This window comes from Podarcis gaigeae (assembly GCF_964106915.1).
Source record: "Podarcis gaigeae genome assembly, chromosome: 14".
NCBI classification, from domain to species: domain Eukaryota; kingdom Metazoa; phylum Chordata; class Lepidosauria; order Squamata; family Lacertidae; genus Podarcis; species Podarcis gaigeae.
In genome coordinates, this window is record NC_139690.1 from 4380142 (window position 1) to 4397570 (window position 17429).

Consider the following 17429-nt stretch of genomic DNA (forward strand, 5'->3'; position numbering starts at 1 on the left):
ACAATGCAGCAGTATGATTAGTCCGCAGGAGCCACCCAATCCAGCTCCTGGTGGAAGTGAATCCACAACCTGATTGGCCTACAGGAGAATCCCAGAATTAGCCAATCACGTGCAGCCCATTGTGTAAATAATGCATATAAAGCAGATATTGTGGGGGGACTTTCATTCATTCCTCCTCACCACTATGAGCGGAATAAAGAGCATGAAATCCACTCTTGACTCCGAGTATATTTCACTGCTCCTCTCCCCTCTGAGGTCAGGATGATGACAAAAGAATACCCTTTGTCAACTGAGGAAACTGAGGGTGCAATGATACCACACCTTCTCTTTTCTTTGATACCATGCAAGAGCACAAGAAGAGACATGGGGTCATCGGCTTAGATCAATACCATGTTGGATGAAAATAGTTGCCACTGAAATAGGTGGGAATTGTTTCTAACAGTTTGTTCTTATCGCTTCGTATTTTATAGTGATGTTTATAAAATGTTGAAAGTCGACTTGGATCCCAGCTTTGGAGAAAGAGGGAATTTTAAATACATGAAACAAACTCATGAGTAACTGTCCCGTTTATTTCATTGGGATCTAAGTTTAGCTACCTCACATGTCTTTCGGAAGATGAAGTAATGCCTCGGTCTTCATAGTCACAATGGAGTTGCCCCTCAAGGTGGAATAAAATACTCAATTGTCACATGTTTTGCTTTTTAAACACCAAAATCTGACAAGGAATGATTAACCTTTGAATTTAACCCATTGGGATACAGATTGCTTTATAAAGGTTTCCTTTTCTTTCTTTCTTTTTTAAAAAAGGAGATAAAAGGACTATATCTGCTAAAAATAGCAGTCCAATAGATAACAGACTAGATTTCCAAGACAGTTTGCAGGAGGCTGATAAAAACAAAAACAATGAAGATAAAACAGTAAACTGTAAAGGCAAGGGACGAGAGGTATTTGATGACTGACTCCAGGAAATAATCTCCAGGAAATAATCTACAGAGCCCACCAGGCCCCACTGCTACTTAAGGTCTGCAAAAGCCCACTGCTCAGACCATTGATATTGTTACAACTTTTGGAGCCAATTTACACAAACAATTATTTCCCCGGGAGACACACACTCTGCACAATAAAAGCCTCCCTGAAAGGTCTGAGCAACTGTTCTACAAATAAAGGGGATTGCTCAGTGTTCTGGCATGTGTATTAATTGTCATTTTCCTACTCATATTGAAATACTGTCCCCCAATAAGGCCAAACTAGATTCACAAAATGTTTAGGGGTATGCGTACCCCTGCGTCTCCATTCTAAATCCATTCTTTAAGCTGGAGCTCTCTCCTCCCCTCTTGGATGCTTTAAATACATCCACCCTGCTGTGGATTCCTTCCCATCAAAAGCAAATATAGCTCCTATCTGCAGGCCTGAGATGAGTTGAAATGCTGCAAAGGAATCAACGGTCTAGATCAGTTTTTACAATCCTCCCTTATCTAAGTAGAACTTCGACTTTTAAAGAATTGCATATTGAGTAAATCACCAGAAAGCAAACAGAGAATGAAGAATGCCAGTTCAGGAAGCTGAAGAGGATACAAGGTACTGATAGGTAGTCAATGTGGTTTACTGTCTTTTCCTGCTTGTCAGATTTCCAGTGTCTGTCCCCTGTTGGAGACAGTGGGCTTGGTGTGATGCATCTGCTCCAGCAATGCAATTCTTGTTTGTTCATCAAGCCTGCTACCCCTTACAGTGGCTGGTGAAAGGAAATGGAGGCAACAAGATTGCTGCAAAGATATGGTTCTCCTCTACGATCACCCAATGTTAAAAGAGAATAAACTGGCAATTAAAACGAACATGAGAATTCATAAGTTCTTGTTAATGTTAAACAGCTTTCCAGATGGGCAGAAAATCAAAATGCACATCTGGCACTTCCACAAGCCAATGCAGAAATAATGGGAATCTTATTTACTCCCCTTCCACCTCCCCTCCATTTTGTCTCCTACTCTGAGAATGTTCCTTCCACATGAAAAACAGCAACAATAACTTCACCTGGACAAAAAGGGGACTGTTCATCTTGGGGAAAGAGGAAGAAACAAAGAGAGGAACAGGAAAGGAAAATGCAACCAGCATTTCATAGAATCATAGAATCTTAAGAGTTGGAAGGGATCCCAAGGGTCATCTCGTCCCGCCCCCCGCAATGCAGGAATCTCAGCTAAAGCATCCATGACAGATGAACACCCAACCTCTGCTTAACAACCTCCAAGGAAAGATCGTCTACCACTAAGATAGTGGTCTGTTCCACTGCTGAACACCTCTTAGTGTCAGAAAGTTTTTCCAAATGTTTAGTCGGAATCTCCTTTCTTGTAACTTGAAGCCATTGGTTCAAGTTCTACCCTTAAGAGCAGGAGAAAACAAGCATGCTCCCTCTTCCACGTGGCAGCCCTCAAGATTTGAAGATGGCTATCACATTTCCTCTCAGTCTCCTCTTTTCCAGGCTAAACATACCCAGCTCCTTCAAGAGCTCCTTGTAAGGCTTAGTTTCCAGACCCTTGATCATCTTGGTTGCCCTCCTCTGTACACATTCCAGCTTGTCAACATCCTTCTTGAATTGTGGTGCCTAGAACTGGACAGAGTATTCCAGGTGTGGTTTGACCAAGGTACTATTACTTCCCTTGATCTGTCTTCTGCAGCATTAGCTGCCCCTCCTAATTTGGTGTCACCTGCAAATTTGATGAGCATCCCCATAATTCCTTCATCCAAGTCAGAATGGAGCAAATATATGGGACAGCAGACTTTGGAGACAACTGAACAAACTTGACTTAAGGGTGGTTGTGAAAGGAAGAGACCCTTTTCCTGTTTTCATTTCTTCATTAAGTGAAGATTAAGTTTTTTTGGCTGTTGAGGCTGTATGACCTGCTGCTGCTTAAATTCTATTTCTTTAGAACATTTGTGAAAGATCATGGCTGAGTTTTGGTCCATCCTCATTGCTGTATGTTTAAAAGTCACCCTAAGAGGAATTTTTGCACCAGCAGAAAAAAGGGTATCAGTGTTTGTTTGTTTGTTTGTTTGTTTGTTTGTTTGTATAAATGAATGAATGAATGGATGAATGAATGAATGAATAAAGGCTGTGCTTCATTTTTAAGCTGGTAAGGCTTGGGCACTGTCTTTGAAATAAAAAGGCAGAGTAACAAGACTCTGTAAATATATTAGACAGATGGATTCAGTCTGTAAATCAGATCTGTAACCTTGATATCAGCTTTGACTTATTCCACATAAATGCAGCAGCGGATTCGGCTTTGACAAATTAATGTTTGATATTGTGGTTTAATGCCTTTGACGTTTGCCACTCTGACGGCTCCATAGACAATAATAAAATATTAATAATGATCAAAACTGATAGGTAGAAAGCTTTGCATAGGTCTTCCATGTGTAACATGCCAAGTGAATCTGATAGACCATACATAGACACCTCCATTACCCCTCATTATAATAATATAATAATATCATAGTAATGTTTCTGTAATACATTATTTTATCTTGCCCTCAATTTGCTCTGAGTGATTTTGCCAGCTCCAGGACAGGCAGATCCAGTGGTCAGCCAACATAAATAGGGACATCAGTCTCCAATTAGTAAGTATCAAAGCTGATAGAGTTACATTGGTGGGGAATATCCAAAGATCTTTATCTTTGAACAAAACTTATTAGGCCTCTCTCTGCCATATGGACAGTCTTAATGAAACAAGAATTTCAGCTAAGTCAGTAGTTATTTTACCCTCTGATACCTTTGAAGAATTTGTTTGAAGCTTTAATGTCTTGTAATTAAACAGAATCTTTAATATGCTTCAGTATAAAATAGGATGTAACAAGTTGGGAACTTCTAGTTCCAAAATGGTCTTGATCATCCAGGCAAACTTGTCTGTGTTGCACTGGCTACAACATTAACATGGTTCAAACATTTAGTCACAGCCACTCCAAACACTTAACAGCCTGTGAAGTAAGGTAGACAACGGTTTAATCGGGGATGGGGAAACTTCCAGATGTTGCTGGATTTCAAGCATCCCCAGACTCCGAATTGACTCCCTGGGGGAGGAGGGTGCAATCCCATCCAGGACAAGCAATTGACCAACTTCCCATGCATAGGAACCACTCATCCACCGTGCCCCCTTCTTGTCAGGATTCCAGCTCAACTCATTTTTCCTCATCCAACCCATCAGGGCATTCACTTCAGGAACTGCACGGCCTCTCCTGACTCAGATGTTGTGCAGAAACAGAGCTGGGTGTCATCAGTGAATTGATGGCACCTTGTCCCGAAACTCATAATGACTGCTCTCAGCTGTTTCATATAGATATTAAATAGCACTGGCAATTTTAAAAATGCCCCATGGTACCCCAAAATGTAATCACCTAGACATGGTATTCAGAGATACACTGCCTGTATGGAGGTTCCATTTAACTATCATGGTTAATAGATAGGCCTCTCCTTCTCTTCCATGAGTTTCTTTGCTTCCCTGCAAAAATCACGCTGTCCAGTAGCCCTTTTCACAGCTTATGGCAGCTAATTCCTTGTACAGTGGTACCTCGGGTTACATACGCTTCAGGTTACATGCACTTCAGGTTACAGACTCCGCTAACCCAGAAATAGTACCTCGCGTTAAGAACTTTGCTTCAGGATGAGAACAGAAATTGTGCTCCGGTGGTACGGCAACAGCAGCAGGCCCCATTAGCTAAAGTGGTGCTTCAGGTTAAGAACAGTTTCAGGTTAAGAACGGACCTCTGGAACGAATTAAGTACTTAACCCGAGGTACCACTGTACATTGTGTTAAGAAGCCCCCTTTTTCTGTCTTGAATCCCCTCCCCATCATTTGGGGAGGCCTGAGGATGGAAAGAGGCTTCTGAAACACTAGAATTCTGTCCACATTTGCAATGATTGGCTCTCCATGGTCTCAATGCAAAGGTTCTCAGAGGTCTTTCCCAGGGCTAGCTTCACAGGGAGGCATAATTGGGCGCCTGCCAAGAGCCTACACTCCAAAAGGAGGCCCACTGGAGAGCCCCTGAGACACCTCCATCACCATTACAGTCGTGCGACTCACCCCACCCTCTGGAACAGAAGGAAAGTACAACCAAACCACAGTGAGGAAGAGGAGTGACAACTGCCAATGTCTGTTTCTTCATTGGCTCTCTGCAAAGTGATGATGTAGAGGAGGTGGAGCAACTGGCAACAATGGCAGTGGTGGAGATTGGGTATGCTCGTGGAAGAAGACAGGCCCATTAGGGATAGGGAGAAATTTGGCTCAGATAGGATTTTAATGCAAACCAACCTAATTCACACAGCATGGGGACCAAAACACAGTTATCCTTCGAAACTCAAGACTTCACTGAATTTTGTGATACAAGTCTCCAGCCAAAAGCAATGTATACAAACATGTGTGCTAGCAGAAAGTGTGCATCAAAAGCATGCATCAGTGAAAATAACAAAAAATGCATTAGGGGGAATCAATTGCAAAAATGTGAGCATATCAGTCAAAGTAGTATATATCAATGTGCTCAGAAACATGTGCTTTAATTTGTTTTTTGCTGGTTGTGGATTTTAGTTATTTTAAAAAAATTATTTTTAAACTGCTGGTTTAATTCATTGAAAATTGCAGTTTTATTCTTTTTGTAAATCACTTTGAGAGTTTGTTTTTTCTTACAATCAAGCTGTATATACATTTAATAAAATAAATAAATTTTAAGAGGTATTTGAAATGCTGAAGAATTTTCAGGAGTTTTTCAGGCTGATGCAGAAATATGGAAGACTGAACTCAAGACTAGAAAATTTCAGAAGCCAAAAGAAACCAAAAGTCCCATCTCCCCATCCCCTGGGCTCATTGATGTTGAGTGGCCCTATCCCCTCAGCTCCTCCCTAGGCCCTAAAAACCCTGCAGCCAGCATTTGCCTTTCTCATCAGTTTTAATTGTGGGCACCACACAAAGCTCATGCTTGGCCACAAAGCTCTGGCCTGTCCATCTGGACATCAGTTCATGCATTGGTTACTTCAAGACTGAACTACTGCAGTGTGCACTATGTCGGGCTTCCCTAGTCCTTGACCCAAAAGTTACAGTTAGTACAGAATGCTGCTGAACGATAACTGACATGAGTGAAAGCTTGTCAGCAAGCTACTGGGCCAAGTTCAGGGTGTTACTATTAGTATATAAAGCCCTTAATAACTTGGACCCAGTTTGCCCATGAGATAGCCTTATCCAGTGCTATTTTTCTAGAAAAAGGGGTGCTAGAACTCACCATGAGTTAAAGAAAATATTCAAGAACACAGTGGTACCTCTGGTTGTGAACGGGATCTGTTCTGGAGGCCCGTTCACAACATGAAAAGAATGCAACCCGCAGCGGCATGTCTGCACATGCACAGGATGTGATTCGCCACTTCTGTGCATGTGCACGACATCATTTTGCACGTCTGTGCATGCGCAAGCGGCAAAACCCAGAAGTAACCCTTTCCGGTACTTCCGGGTTGCCACAGGACGTAACCTGAAAGAACGTAACATAAAGCGGACGTAACATGAGGTATGACTGTACCTTTGTTAAAAAACCAGAAGCTTTCATATTAGGGTTAGTTGGGGGAGAGATACCAAAGTGTGACCAGAAATTATTTATTTATGTATGCAACTACAGCAGCAAGGACTTTATTAGCCCAGAAATGGAAACAGCAAGAGATACCAATGTTAGAAGAGTGGCAGACGAAAATGATGGATTTTGTGGAACTGGCGAAGCTGACCAGGAAGGTACCAACAGGATCTAGCTTTTCAAAAGGACTGGACTAAATTTATATCTGAAAGAACATTGTAAACAATTAGCAACACTAGCGGGGTTGTGAGAAGACTTGTAAGATTGGTAGCCTTTTACCTTTATTGAAAGTTAAAGAGACTAGGAAGGAAAACGGTAAAAGGAAAGACTTGCAAATGCTAGGAAGAAAAGATATAAATGGGGAAACCATGAAGCGGGAGGGAGGGAAGTTGATGCTCAGACAAGCAATATATAAAGTGAATTTTAAGATAATGTCTAAATAGGGAAAAAATGGAAAATGCAATAAAAATATGATTTTTTTAAAAACAGAACTCACCATGAACGCCTCACTTGTCATCTTACGATGGCAATGGTGCCCACCTGAGAGGTGCCAGAACTGAGTTCTAAAGAGTTCCAGCTGAAAAAAAGCCCATGCTTCATCCCATATATGCCCACTTGACCACTTTGATCTGGAGACTGGCATTTGTAAGAAATCAGTTTAGGAGTGTGGCAACAGCTCCAACTCCCTGCCTATTGACATCAGACAGACCCTTGGAGGGTTGATTTGTTTTTTGTGTGTATAATTTTAATGAAATAAATGAATATTTAATTAATTAATCAGCAGAGGAAACCTGTAAGCAAAATGTCCAGGAAGAGTTCTCTCCCTCGGCCCCAAAGCTCAGGCAGTGATGTTCTGCCTTTCAGGGGTTTCAAGCGCAATGGAAATGGATGAAAAGCTGAGAGCAAGTGGAAGAAAGAAACACTGGGCCTAAGTGCAGAAAACATCTCTGGATTGAGGCGCGCCAGCTCCCTTCTTCTGCCTTATTATTTTCCACGGCTGGAGCCAATGGGGAAATATTTTAGGCAAATTAAGACAGTTCGACATGAAATGCAGGCTCCTCCTGCAGGGAAGAAAGATCTGTTTTTTCCCCTCCAGAATTTATGGTTTGACACTTCAAAGGCCTGTTTCTTTCACATTTCACAGGCATTCTTCTATAAATACAACTGGATGCATGCATACAGACAGACTAGAAGAATATGGTGGTGGCTGCTATGCAAAGTGTTAATGATGAGCTGAGGCCATGTGGTCAGAGCACGAAGCCTCAGTCATGGGCTGATATGGCTTAAGACCAGCCTTCCCTACCTTGGTGTCCTCAAGATTATTTGGGTTTCAGCTCCCAACTGCCCCAGCCAGAGAGGGTTGCCTAAAGCCAGGGGTTCATCAACTCATATAATTGAACCATGGCTGAGGGCAAGGGTACACGAAAGGCCACCAGCCCATGATATGAGATCTTCTTCATACACTCCTGCCTCCTGAGGCCAGGTGGGTCACTGTTGAACATGAAGGCTTCTCTAGAGTAGCACTCCACCTCTAGGGTGCCCCCCTGATATAGATCTGTAGACCTTAATAGATCCCATGGAGTACCAAGGGCCTTCCTTCAGTCTAGTTCTGGTTTCCCCGCCTCTAAAGGGATATCGTACACATGGGAAAAGGTTCAGAAAAGGGCAATCAAAACTGTCAAGGAGATGAAGGAGCAACTTTCTCAAAGAATCATAGAGTTGGAAGGGAACCCAAGGGTCATCTAGTCCAACCCCCTGCAATGCAGGAATCTCAGCTAAAGCATCCATGACAGATGGACATCCAACCTCTGTTTAAAAACCTCCAAGGAAAGAGAGTCCACCACCTTTCGTGGGAGTCTGTTCCATGGCTGAATAGCTCTTACTGTCAGAAAGTTCTTCCTGATGCATAGTCAGAATGTCCTTTCTTGTAACTTGAAGCCATGGGTTTGAGTCCCTCCCTCCAGAGCAGGAGTAAACAAGCTTGCTCCATCTTCCATGTGGCAGCCCTTAAGACATTTCAAGATGGCTATCATATCTCCTCTTTTCCAGGCTAAACATACCCAGCTCCTTCAAGCGCTCCTCATAAGGTTAAGTTTCCAGGCCCTTGGTCATCTTAGTTGCCCTCTTCTGCACACATTCCAGCTTGTCAACATCCTTCTTAAATTGTGGTGCCCAGAACTGAACACAGGATTGCAGGTGTGGTCTGACCAAGGCAGAAAAGAGTGTTACTATTACTTCCCTTGATCTGGACACTAGACTTCTCATGAAGAATGGTTGCAGCATTTGGGACTTTTTAGTTTTGAGAAAAGGTGAGTGAGAGGTGACATGATAGATGCTTATAACATTTTGCATGGCATGGGGAAACTGGATAGAGAATAATTTTTCTCCCTTTTTTGTAACACTAGAATTCATGGACATCGAATAAAGCTGACTGTTGGAATATTTGGGACAGGTAAAAGGAAGTACTTTTTCACAAAATGCAGAGTTAAAACTATGGAACTCACTCCCACAGGAGGCAGTGATGGTTTTAAAAGAGAATTGAACAGATTCATGGAGGGGAATACTATCAATAGCCTGATAGTCATCCTCTGCTGGAAGCCACAGGAGGAGAGAAGGTCCTTGTGCTCAGGTCCTTTTTGTGGGCTCCCCATTGCCACTGGACTAGTCACTGTAAGAACAGGACGCTGGAATAGATGGGTCATTGGCCTGCCTTAGCAGGCTCTTGTTATGTTCTTCTGTGCCCCCACATTCCTCCAAGAAACCCAGGACAGGGTGCACACACAATTACTTTGTCCTCGTAACCATCCTGCAAGGTTCCAGTTAGGCTGGAGGTGGTGAGAAGGAGAGGGAGAGGGAGAAGGAGAGAAACCAATTGTGATCACCCACTGACCGCCCTGGCTAGATCCAACGGTGGAAACAGGATGCTGAGGAAGATGGGCATTTGCTCTGATCCAGCAGCCAGGCTCTTCTGCTCCTGCTCCTCCCTCCTCCCCAGTTGCTCACAGACCTACTCAGCCCAAGTTGCCCTGATGTTGGTTATTTTTCAATCAGCCTGGTGGCATGCAAACAAATCCATTTATGCTACAGAATTCTGCATAATGAATAATAAATAAAAGAAAGTTCTTCTGAAAATTCTGACAAGCAGCTTGTCAAAAAAGAAAGAAAGAAACTCCCCCCCCCCCATGTTTTCCCCACCCTTCATGGTGGCAAAACCTCCTGGCTCAAAACACTAATCTGCACCAGTGCGCTCTCTCTCTCTCTCTTTTGCACACAGAGTATAATCTATTTACTATGCTCCTGTGTTGTTATTTTTTAAATCACATCAGAGGAGAGCAAGTTCGATGAAGGCCTTTCATCTTAACAAGCCAAAAGGATGCATCATAAAGTTATAAGTGCAAAAATCATTCCAAACTTTATCACAGAGATGTATTTATGGGAGCAAGGAGTGGGAGTCTTACAGACTCTCTGCACTAACATCTCTACAAACCCACAATGCTGATCGTAGCACTAAGTTAAGCACAGCCAACAGACAAAGGGACAGACTATATTAAGATCAGAGAGGCTTTTTATCAGCTTAGATTCTTTGTCATCAGTCCCATCAGGAGCCTCTTGACACCAGCCATTCATCTGACGAGGATGGCAAGTCGTCAGAGTTCTTAGCTAAAATGTTTAGGGGACTGGATTGGGCTTCCCAACAAGGAAAGGCTAAACAATTGGGCCTTTTCAATTTAGGGGGAAGTGCAATGAATGAGGTGGGCATGATCACTGTTTAGAACATAAGAACATAAGAAGAGCCTGATGGATCGGCCCCATGACCCCTGCTCTCACAGTGGCAAACCAAATGCCTGTGGGATCTGAGCACAAGAGCCCTCTCTCCTCCCGTGATGTCCAGCAACTGGTATTCAGAAGCATCACTGTCTCCAGCTGTTGAGACAGAGCACAGACATCATGACCAGTCGGCATCAATACCCCTCTCCTCCATGAATCTGTCAAAACCTAATGATCCCTAACATGGAATTTGCCTTTTTCATGGCTGCGGCACACTGGGTCAACATCTTCATAGAGCGCTCTATTATGACCACAAGGTCTTACTCTTGGTCCTTTACCTCCAGTTCAGGCCCCATGAGCATGTGTGTGAAGTAAAAAATGTTTTGCTCCGAACTGCATCACTTCACACTTGTTTACATTGAATTGTATTTGCCATTTTACTGCCCGTTCACTCAGTTTGGAGGTACTTTTGAAACTCTTCACAAACTCTTTTCATTTTAACAACCCTGAACAATTTAGTATCGTCAGCAAGCCTGGCTACCTCACTGATCACTCCTAACTCTAGATCATATGTGAACAAGTTAAAAACCACAGATCCCAACACCGATTCCTGAAGGGACTCCACTTTCTACTCCTCTCCATTTATTCCTACGTTTTTGAAAGTCCAATTACACTACGTCAACTGGATCACTTCTCTCTATATGCTTGTTGACATCCTCAAATAATTCTAATAGGTTTGTGAGACAGGACTTTCCTTCCCAGAAGCCATGCTGGCTCTGCTTCTGTGGGGCTTGTTCTTCTATGTGCTTGGCTATTTTATATTTAACAATACTTTCCACCAGTTTTCCAAGGACAGACATTAAGCTAACAAGCCTGTAGTTTCCAGGACCCCCTGAGATCCTTTCTTAAAAATTGGATATATATTAACTACTTTCCAGTCCTCAAGTATGGAGGCTGATATGAGAGACATTATTTTCATTAGACAATTTCAGATTTGAGTTCCTTGAGAACACTCGGATGGATGCAGCAGTTGGTTGGTTTTTATTTTGTCTATTAGGCCTAGAACCTCATATGCCATCACTACTATCTATCCTAGTTTTTCAGACTTACCTCCTGCAAAGGTATTTTGGGCACTGGGATCTGCGCTATACCCTCCATTATGAAGATAGATGCAAAGAAATCATTTAGCTTCCCTGCAATCTCTTTACCCTCCTTTAAAGGTAAAGGGACCCCTGACCATTAGGTCCAGTCGCGGCCGACTCTGGGGTTGCGGCACTCATCTCGCTTTATTGGCTGAGGGAGCTGGCGTACAGCTTCTGGGTCACGTGGCCAGCATGACTAAGCCGCTTTTGGCGAACCAGAGCAGCACACGGAAACACCATTTACCTTCCTGCCGGAGCGGTACCTATTTATCTACTTGCACTTTGACGTGGTTTCAAACTGCTAGGTGGGCAGGAGCTGGGACTGAGCAACAGGAGCTCACCCCGTCGATGGGATTCGAACCGCCAAACTTCTGATCGGCAAGTCCTAGGCTCTGTGGTTTAACCCACAGTGCCACCCGCATCCCTTTACCCTCCTTTACAACTCCTTAAACTCCCTTGTCACCCAAGGGTCCAACTGCTTCCCTAGAAGATTTCCTGCTACTAATATATTTAAGAGCCCAGTCCTCAGCACCAATTCCTTCAGCCCAAGAGGATGCTGATCATTAATTCTCACTAGATAATTCCAGGCATAGGAAGAGAGGAACCTGAGTTATTCCAGGCCAGTGTTTGGCCCTTTAACCCAACACTGTTATTCCAGGCCAGGGTTGGGACACTTTAGATGTTTCAGAATACCCTTCCCCCCAGCCCCAGCCAGCACAGCTGATGGGAGTTGTAGCCCCAAACATCTGGAGAACAAGAGGCTTGCCAAAGGCTGCCCTCCTGGATGCCTTGGGTTTTGCAAAGAGGAAATTGCAAACGGGGGTGGGGGGGTAAGAGAAACCTGCAGAGCAAGCAGAGGGTGTGTGTTGAAATAAAATGCTGGCGGATCCATTGTCCCCTTCCCAACCATCTTTAGCAGTGTCAGATTAAATATAACCACTGCTGTGTGTTCGGAATACATTACCCCATTCTGCGAAACACATCAGGCAATGTTCTTTCATTGTTATAAAGCTTTAATATTGTCTCCTTCCCGAGGCCATTGCTGAGGGTGGAGGCTGCCGAGTCGCCTTCCCTCCCGCTCCTTGCCTGTAGCGCATCCATTCAAATTAGACATCACATCTGTCACCCCCTCTCTCTCTCCTTTTGCAGCACCAGCCCTGCTCCATCTTCTTTCAACTCTATCAGACACCTCTGTTCATTCTGTTATGATTGATCTAACACTGACAAATTAATAAACACAACACATTGGGCGTTGTGTTGCATGAATGCTTGTAATCTCGGGTAGAAAGGAAGCTCCACATTCGTAAGGCCTTTTTTAAGAAATCAGAATTGCAAGAATTCCAGGAGAAAGGAATGTTTTGTAACCGGGTGACCCCCCCCCCCCCCAGTCAGCGGGGCAGTGTAGGGGCCACTGATGGGAAGATCTGAGCTAAGGGCATTTCCCATGGGTGCCCCTGTAGCTTGGGATGCCCTAATCCCTCTCAAATTCACAAAGGTGCCATCCTCCTCTTTCTCTTCTTTTTTTAACCTCAGCTGTTGCATCTTGCTGTTTATGTTTCCTGGAAGTATTTCATATGAGTGTGTGTATGTGAGAGAGAGATGGTTTTAAACCATGTTTTCAAGTTACGTTTTTAGTTATCTTGTACACCGCTTAGATTTCTTGAAAATGTTAGATGGCCTAGAAAATTTCCAAATATTTCCAAGTATGGTTTTAGTTGGAGGTGACAATAAACAGGGAAGACCTTTTTCTTTTTTCCTCATTTCCTTTATTGTACAACGTAAGTTGTGTTTTTATACCCCATTTGTAAGTTTACAATTTTATAAATGTATCCATTTCATTCACTCCAGATTTTTCTTCCTTATGACTTTATTCTCAGAAGTGTTTTGCCAACGGATCTATTATTTTGTTCATATTTCTTTTTCTCCTTGTGTGTATGGTCTGCTTTTCTTGTTGAGATAAACAAACAATATACATAAATATAAAATTTCCAAATACCGGTAAACAAATGATGTGAAAATATTAAAAATTGTCTTCTCTGACTAGCTGCAGGCCTTCCAAGTCTCTGGCAGAGGAAGGGTCCCTCCACACCCTCTTTTTAACTGTAGATGAGCCAGGGATTATAGAAGGCCAGGAGCCTTCTGCATACCAAGCAAGTGATCTCTCAATCAGCTGTGGTCCCTCGCCAAATCCTAAGAGTAGAGTCTTGGCGGCAGAGGAGGAAGCAGATCTGGAATGGGCCATGGCCTTAACTGTGAAGAATTCTGGGCAGCATGAAATAATCAGGAAGAATATATTGCTTTTTCAAAAGGGTCAGCTATTAATAGGTTTTCTGTATCAAACTCTTTGCTGGGAAGGGGGCGGGACTATGAGTTGATGGATTGATGGACAAATCTGGCAGTGTTAGTTTCTCTTCATTCCCCCCCCCAATCTGAAGTTTAGTTCTCCCCATTCCCCCCCGTCTGTGATTTAATGAAACAAAAGCACCCCAAAATGCACCTGCATTTTCTTGTCCATTTCTCTTTGTAAACAAATTTTTGCACACCTTTTTTCTTTTTTGTCTGCATGCATAGTTTTGCATGCAATGTTCTCCACACACTTTTGTACGTGCATTTTCACCAGTGCACACATTTTTGCACACAACCTTGGGAATGGGGAACTAACTGCACTGCAAAATTTGGAGACATACTTAATTCAGAGTGTGGCTGCATCCCAGTTCACCTGTTGGTTCAGGAAGGGGAAACGAGGTGGGTTCACACTGAAACATGAAGAGAATGAATCTCTTTACTAACCAGCAATTCATTTTCTGATTCAGGCATTTTACTTCAGTCACTTTCCTTTCCCCTCTTCACCCTATCGGTTTACCATCCATATAAAGGTCTGTATATAAAGGGTGTGCTTATTCGCGGTAGACAAGGAACACCCCGATTCGTGCAAAGACACACGCACAACCCACTAGTAAAAATTGTTATTCTGTTACACTCGAAGGGGAAAGAAGACTGAAGCCCCAACATCACATGGAAAGGAGAGGAGAAATCCCACGTCTTTCATCTATAATTTAGGAAAGTGGATGCAGTTTGGCAACAGTTAAAATGCTAAACTTCTGATGCTTTTTGACACATTTACATAATTGATTTGCTAGATAATGGACTCCACTACCTTATTTAATAAACATATTAATTATTTCAGACAACTCCCCCCTCCCAAAAAAACCTACCTACCATCTGCTAGAAGAAGGGCAACAAATTAATAATAGTAATAATAATTAAAGAGAAAATATGCACCAAAAGGCATATTCTTTCAGAAGGCATTACATGAGGTTTCAGTCAATATGTCACCCTGTCATCACTTACTTGCTATCCCCTGCTGTACATTTAGTGTTTTTTTAAAATAAAAGCAAAACAAAACAACATGTATACAGCTCCCCCCCCCCCCAATTGTGATGTGTTCTGGAAAGTCTTGAGCATCTGACAACAGACACCCAATGCGGGCTGGAAACTAGGGAGAAAGACACTGAGAGTGAGCTAAGTGTTCCATCACAGGAGGTGCCTGGGGAACAGAAGACCACAAGAAGAAGACAAGCAGGGGAGGGATTCAGTCTCGAGGAATGGGATGGAAGAAGACATCTCAGCCACAAAGTCTTCTTTGGAGCTGTAGGGAAGCAACCCGTCGCCTTTGATTTCATTCCTCGCCGGCTCAGAGAAGGCCCAGTAGACAGGAAACATCACTTCCAATCTGGTACGCTCCACACACGGGCACAACCATCTTTTGTTTGCTTCCACAGCTATAGAGGCTGCTGCTGCTGCTGCTGCTGCTGCTGTGGACAATGTCGGGGCTGTAATTTGCCATCGCGTATCCCGGCGGGCCGAGGGATTTTAGCTTCAGTGAGCAGCTAAGGGGTGGAAGGAAAGAGATGCTAGCGCAGTCGCCCAGAACCGCTGCCCCCCACCCAGGGGGGGAAGACATTTTCAGGTTCAGTGGGGTTGATAAGTGCTCTCCTTTCTCTGACCTACTATTATAAACCATGGTATTTATAGCCAGCACATTTGGAGGCATCTGGAAATGAATGGAAAGGGAATCTAAACACGTCTACACAAACACACACATCCACACATCCACCCCAAGTTAGCCTAATAGCTGATATCACCATTGTAGGACTCAAATCGAATATCAGCACTCAGCAGAGGATTCCAGCAGAAGGCGTTTGGCTGTTTGAACTCAGCTAAAACATATAATACAGAGAGAACGGCCAATTTCCTTTTGGGAAATTGGTCGGCGCGTGCACAGAAATGGACTGTGTAAAAACAATGAAAAAACGATCCGGGAGCGGGCTGGTTGCAAAGACTGCCGAGCGGCCCAAGAGGGGGCTCCTTGCCCGCCCTCCCCTCAAATTGCAGCAATTGATGCCAAATTGCAGCAATAACAATATACTGCAAAACAGACCCCCCCCAAAAAAAAAAAAACACACAAGGAGGGAAAACAGCCAGCATCCTTTTGTCTATACTTTAAAGAAAAAATTATTACAGGTATTTTAAAAATAGCTATCCAGCTCCTGTATGTTGGTGCTGAAGAGGAAAGGATCAATAAAAAACAGTGCCCTCTGCCACTGTTAGCTTCAGAGTTAGCGGAAAAGGAGCTGCAATAGCATGTTTTAGGGCTCCAAAGGAAAAAGTGGGGTGCAGAGCTTCTGTGCAGTAGCTGACGGCCTGTACAGGCATAATCCTGGCTCCTGGTGGCTGTACTTTGCAAATCAAGAGCCAAATTTGGGAATGATGATCTTCCTTTATCTCCTCTCCAGCTCCTCTCCCTATCCTTGTTTGGCTTAATCATGGGTTTGTGTAAGCTTTCTTCAACCCAGTGCCCCTCTAAATGTTTTGGACCATTGTCTACACCACACCTGCCCCCATCCATCATCAGGTTGTGGGTGAGTGATCTCTTTTGAACTGACCTGGCATTCAATGACAGCACCACCAGAGAGGATGGGATGGTTGCTACAGCTGCATCTGTTCTGTGTGATGAGGTATTGACTACAGACCCCCAACTCCTGTACTTTTTAGGCTCTTGGAGGGGGTGATGGTATGCCCCAGCACAACTGGGGATGAAGTTGGTGAGTGCCAGAGAGCCTTCTTGGAAGTGGCACCAAGGTTACCGAATGCTTCACTAGGGTAAGAGATCAAAGTGGCCCCTTCGGCCTATGCCTCTATACATCATCTAAAAACAGCTTTGTTCAGATGCGCCTTTCCAAACTGGCAGTCAAGGGTTCTAGCCAGCCAGCCTTGTCATGCTTGTTTCCACACCTTCCATTACATCTCCACTCCCTAGACATCCGTTTTACACACATATCCCAGCAAAACAACAACAACAAGGACTCAAATCCATTTGCTATTAGTATATGGGATATACTACAGTGTATGAGTTCTGGGGTTCCATTGTGGAAGCGAAAGGCAGGATATAAATGTTTTGATTTTTTTTTAAAAGGCACTTAAAACTTTCAAACCCTGGTTTGAATGGAGCCCAGGTTACAGCTGCACCCGCCACCAGACGTGGGGGGGGGGGCGGTTAGAAAAGGAACCTCCGAGAAAGGCTTGAGAGAGATGTTTGCTTAATTAGGAAACCAGACACACAGGCGAGCACATGCATGCAAAACTGCACCATTTGCGTATCATCCTTACCTTGCTATTCCCCACACAACCTATATCAAGAGCAGGGAATAGGGTAGTAATGTTAATAATTAGCAGAGATTATAAAGGCTTTAACATCAGTTGCTCTTGGAAGCTTTTGCTGGCAGAGAAGATCATTGTTCCTCTGAGTTGTGGGTGCATAACTGGGTAGAGGTTCAACAGGTGGATCATGCAGACACTGTCTGCATGTTTCTAGAATCACCCAGAAGGGTTGGCTAAACTACAGAACAGCCGGCTTTCTTT

The 17429-nt window shown here is 43.6% G+C and overlaps 1 protein-coding gene and 1 long non-coding RNA gene across 2 annotated transcripts in view; one reads left to right on the forward strand and one right to left on the reverse strand.

Moving 5' to 3' along the window:
- The window catches only part of RORA (RAR related orphan receptor A), a 359488-nt gene that overhangs the window by 312596 nt on the left and 29463 nt on the right, over positions 1-17429 (reverse strand). The window lies entirely within an intron of this gene.
- LOC310831821 overlaps positions 15104-17429 on the forward strand; it is a 44006-nt gene continuing 41680 nt past the window's right edge. Inside the window, exons 1-2 of the long non-coding RNA XR_014557991.1 lie at positions 15104-15243; positions 16563-16670. This is a non-coding gene — a long non-coding RNA (uncharacterized lncRNA). The remainder of the gene's footprint in view (positions 15244-16562; positions 16671-17429) is intronic.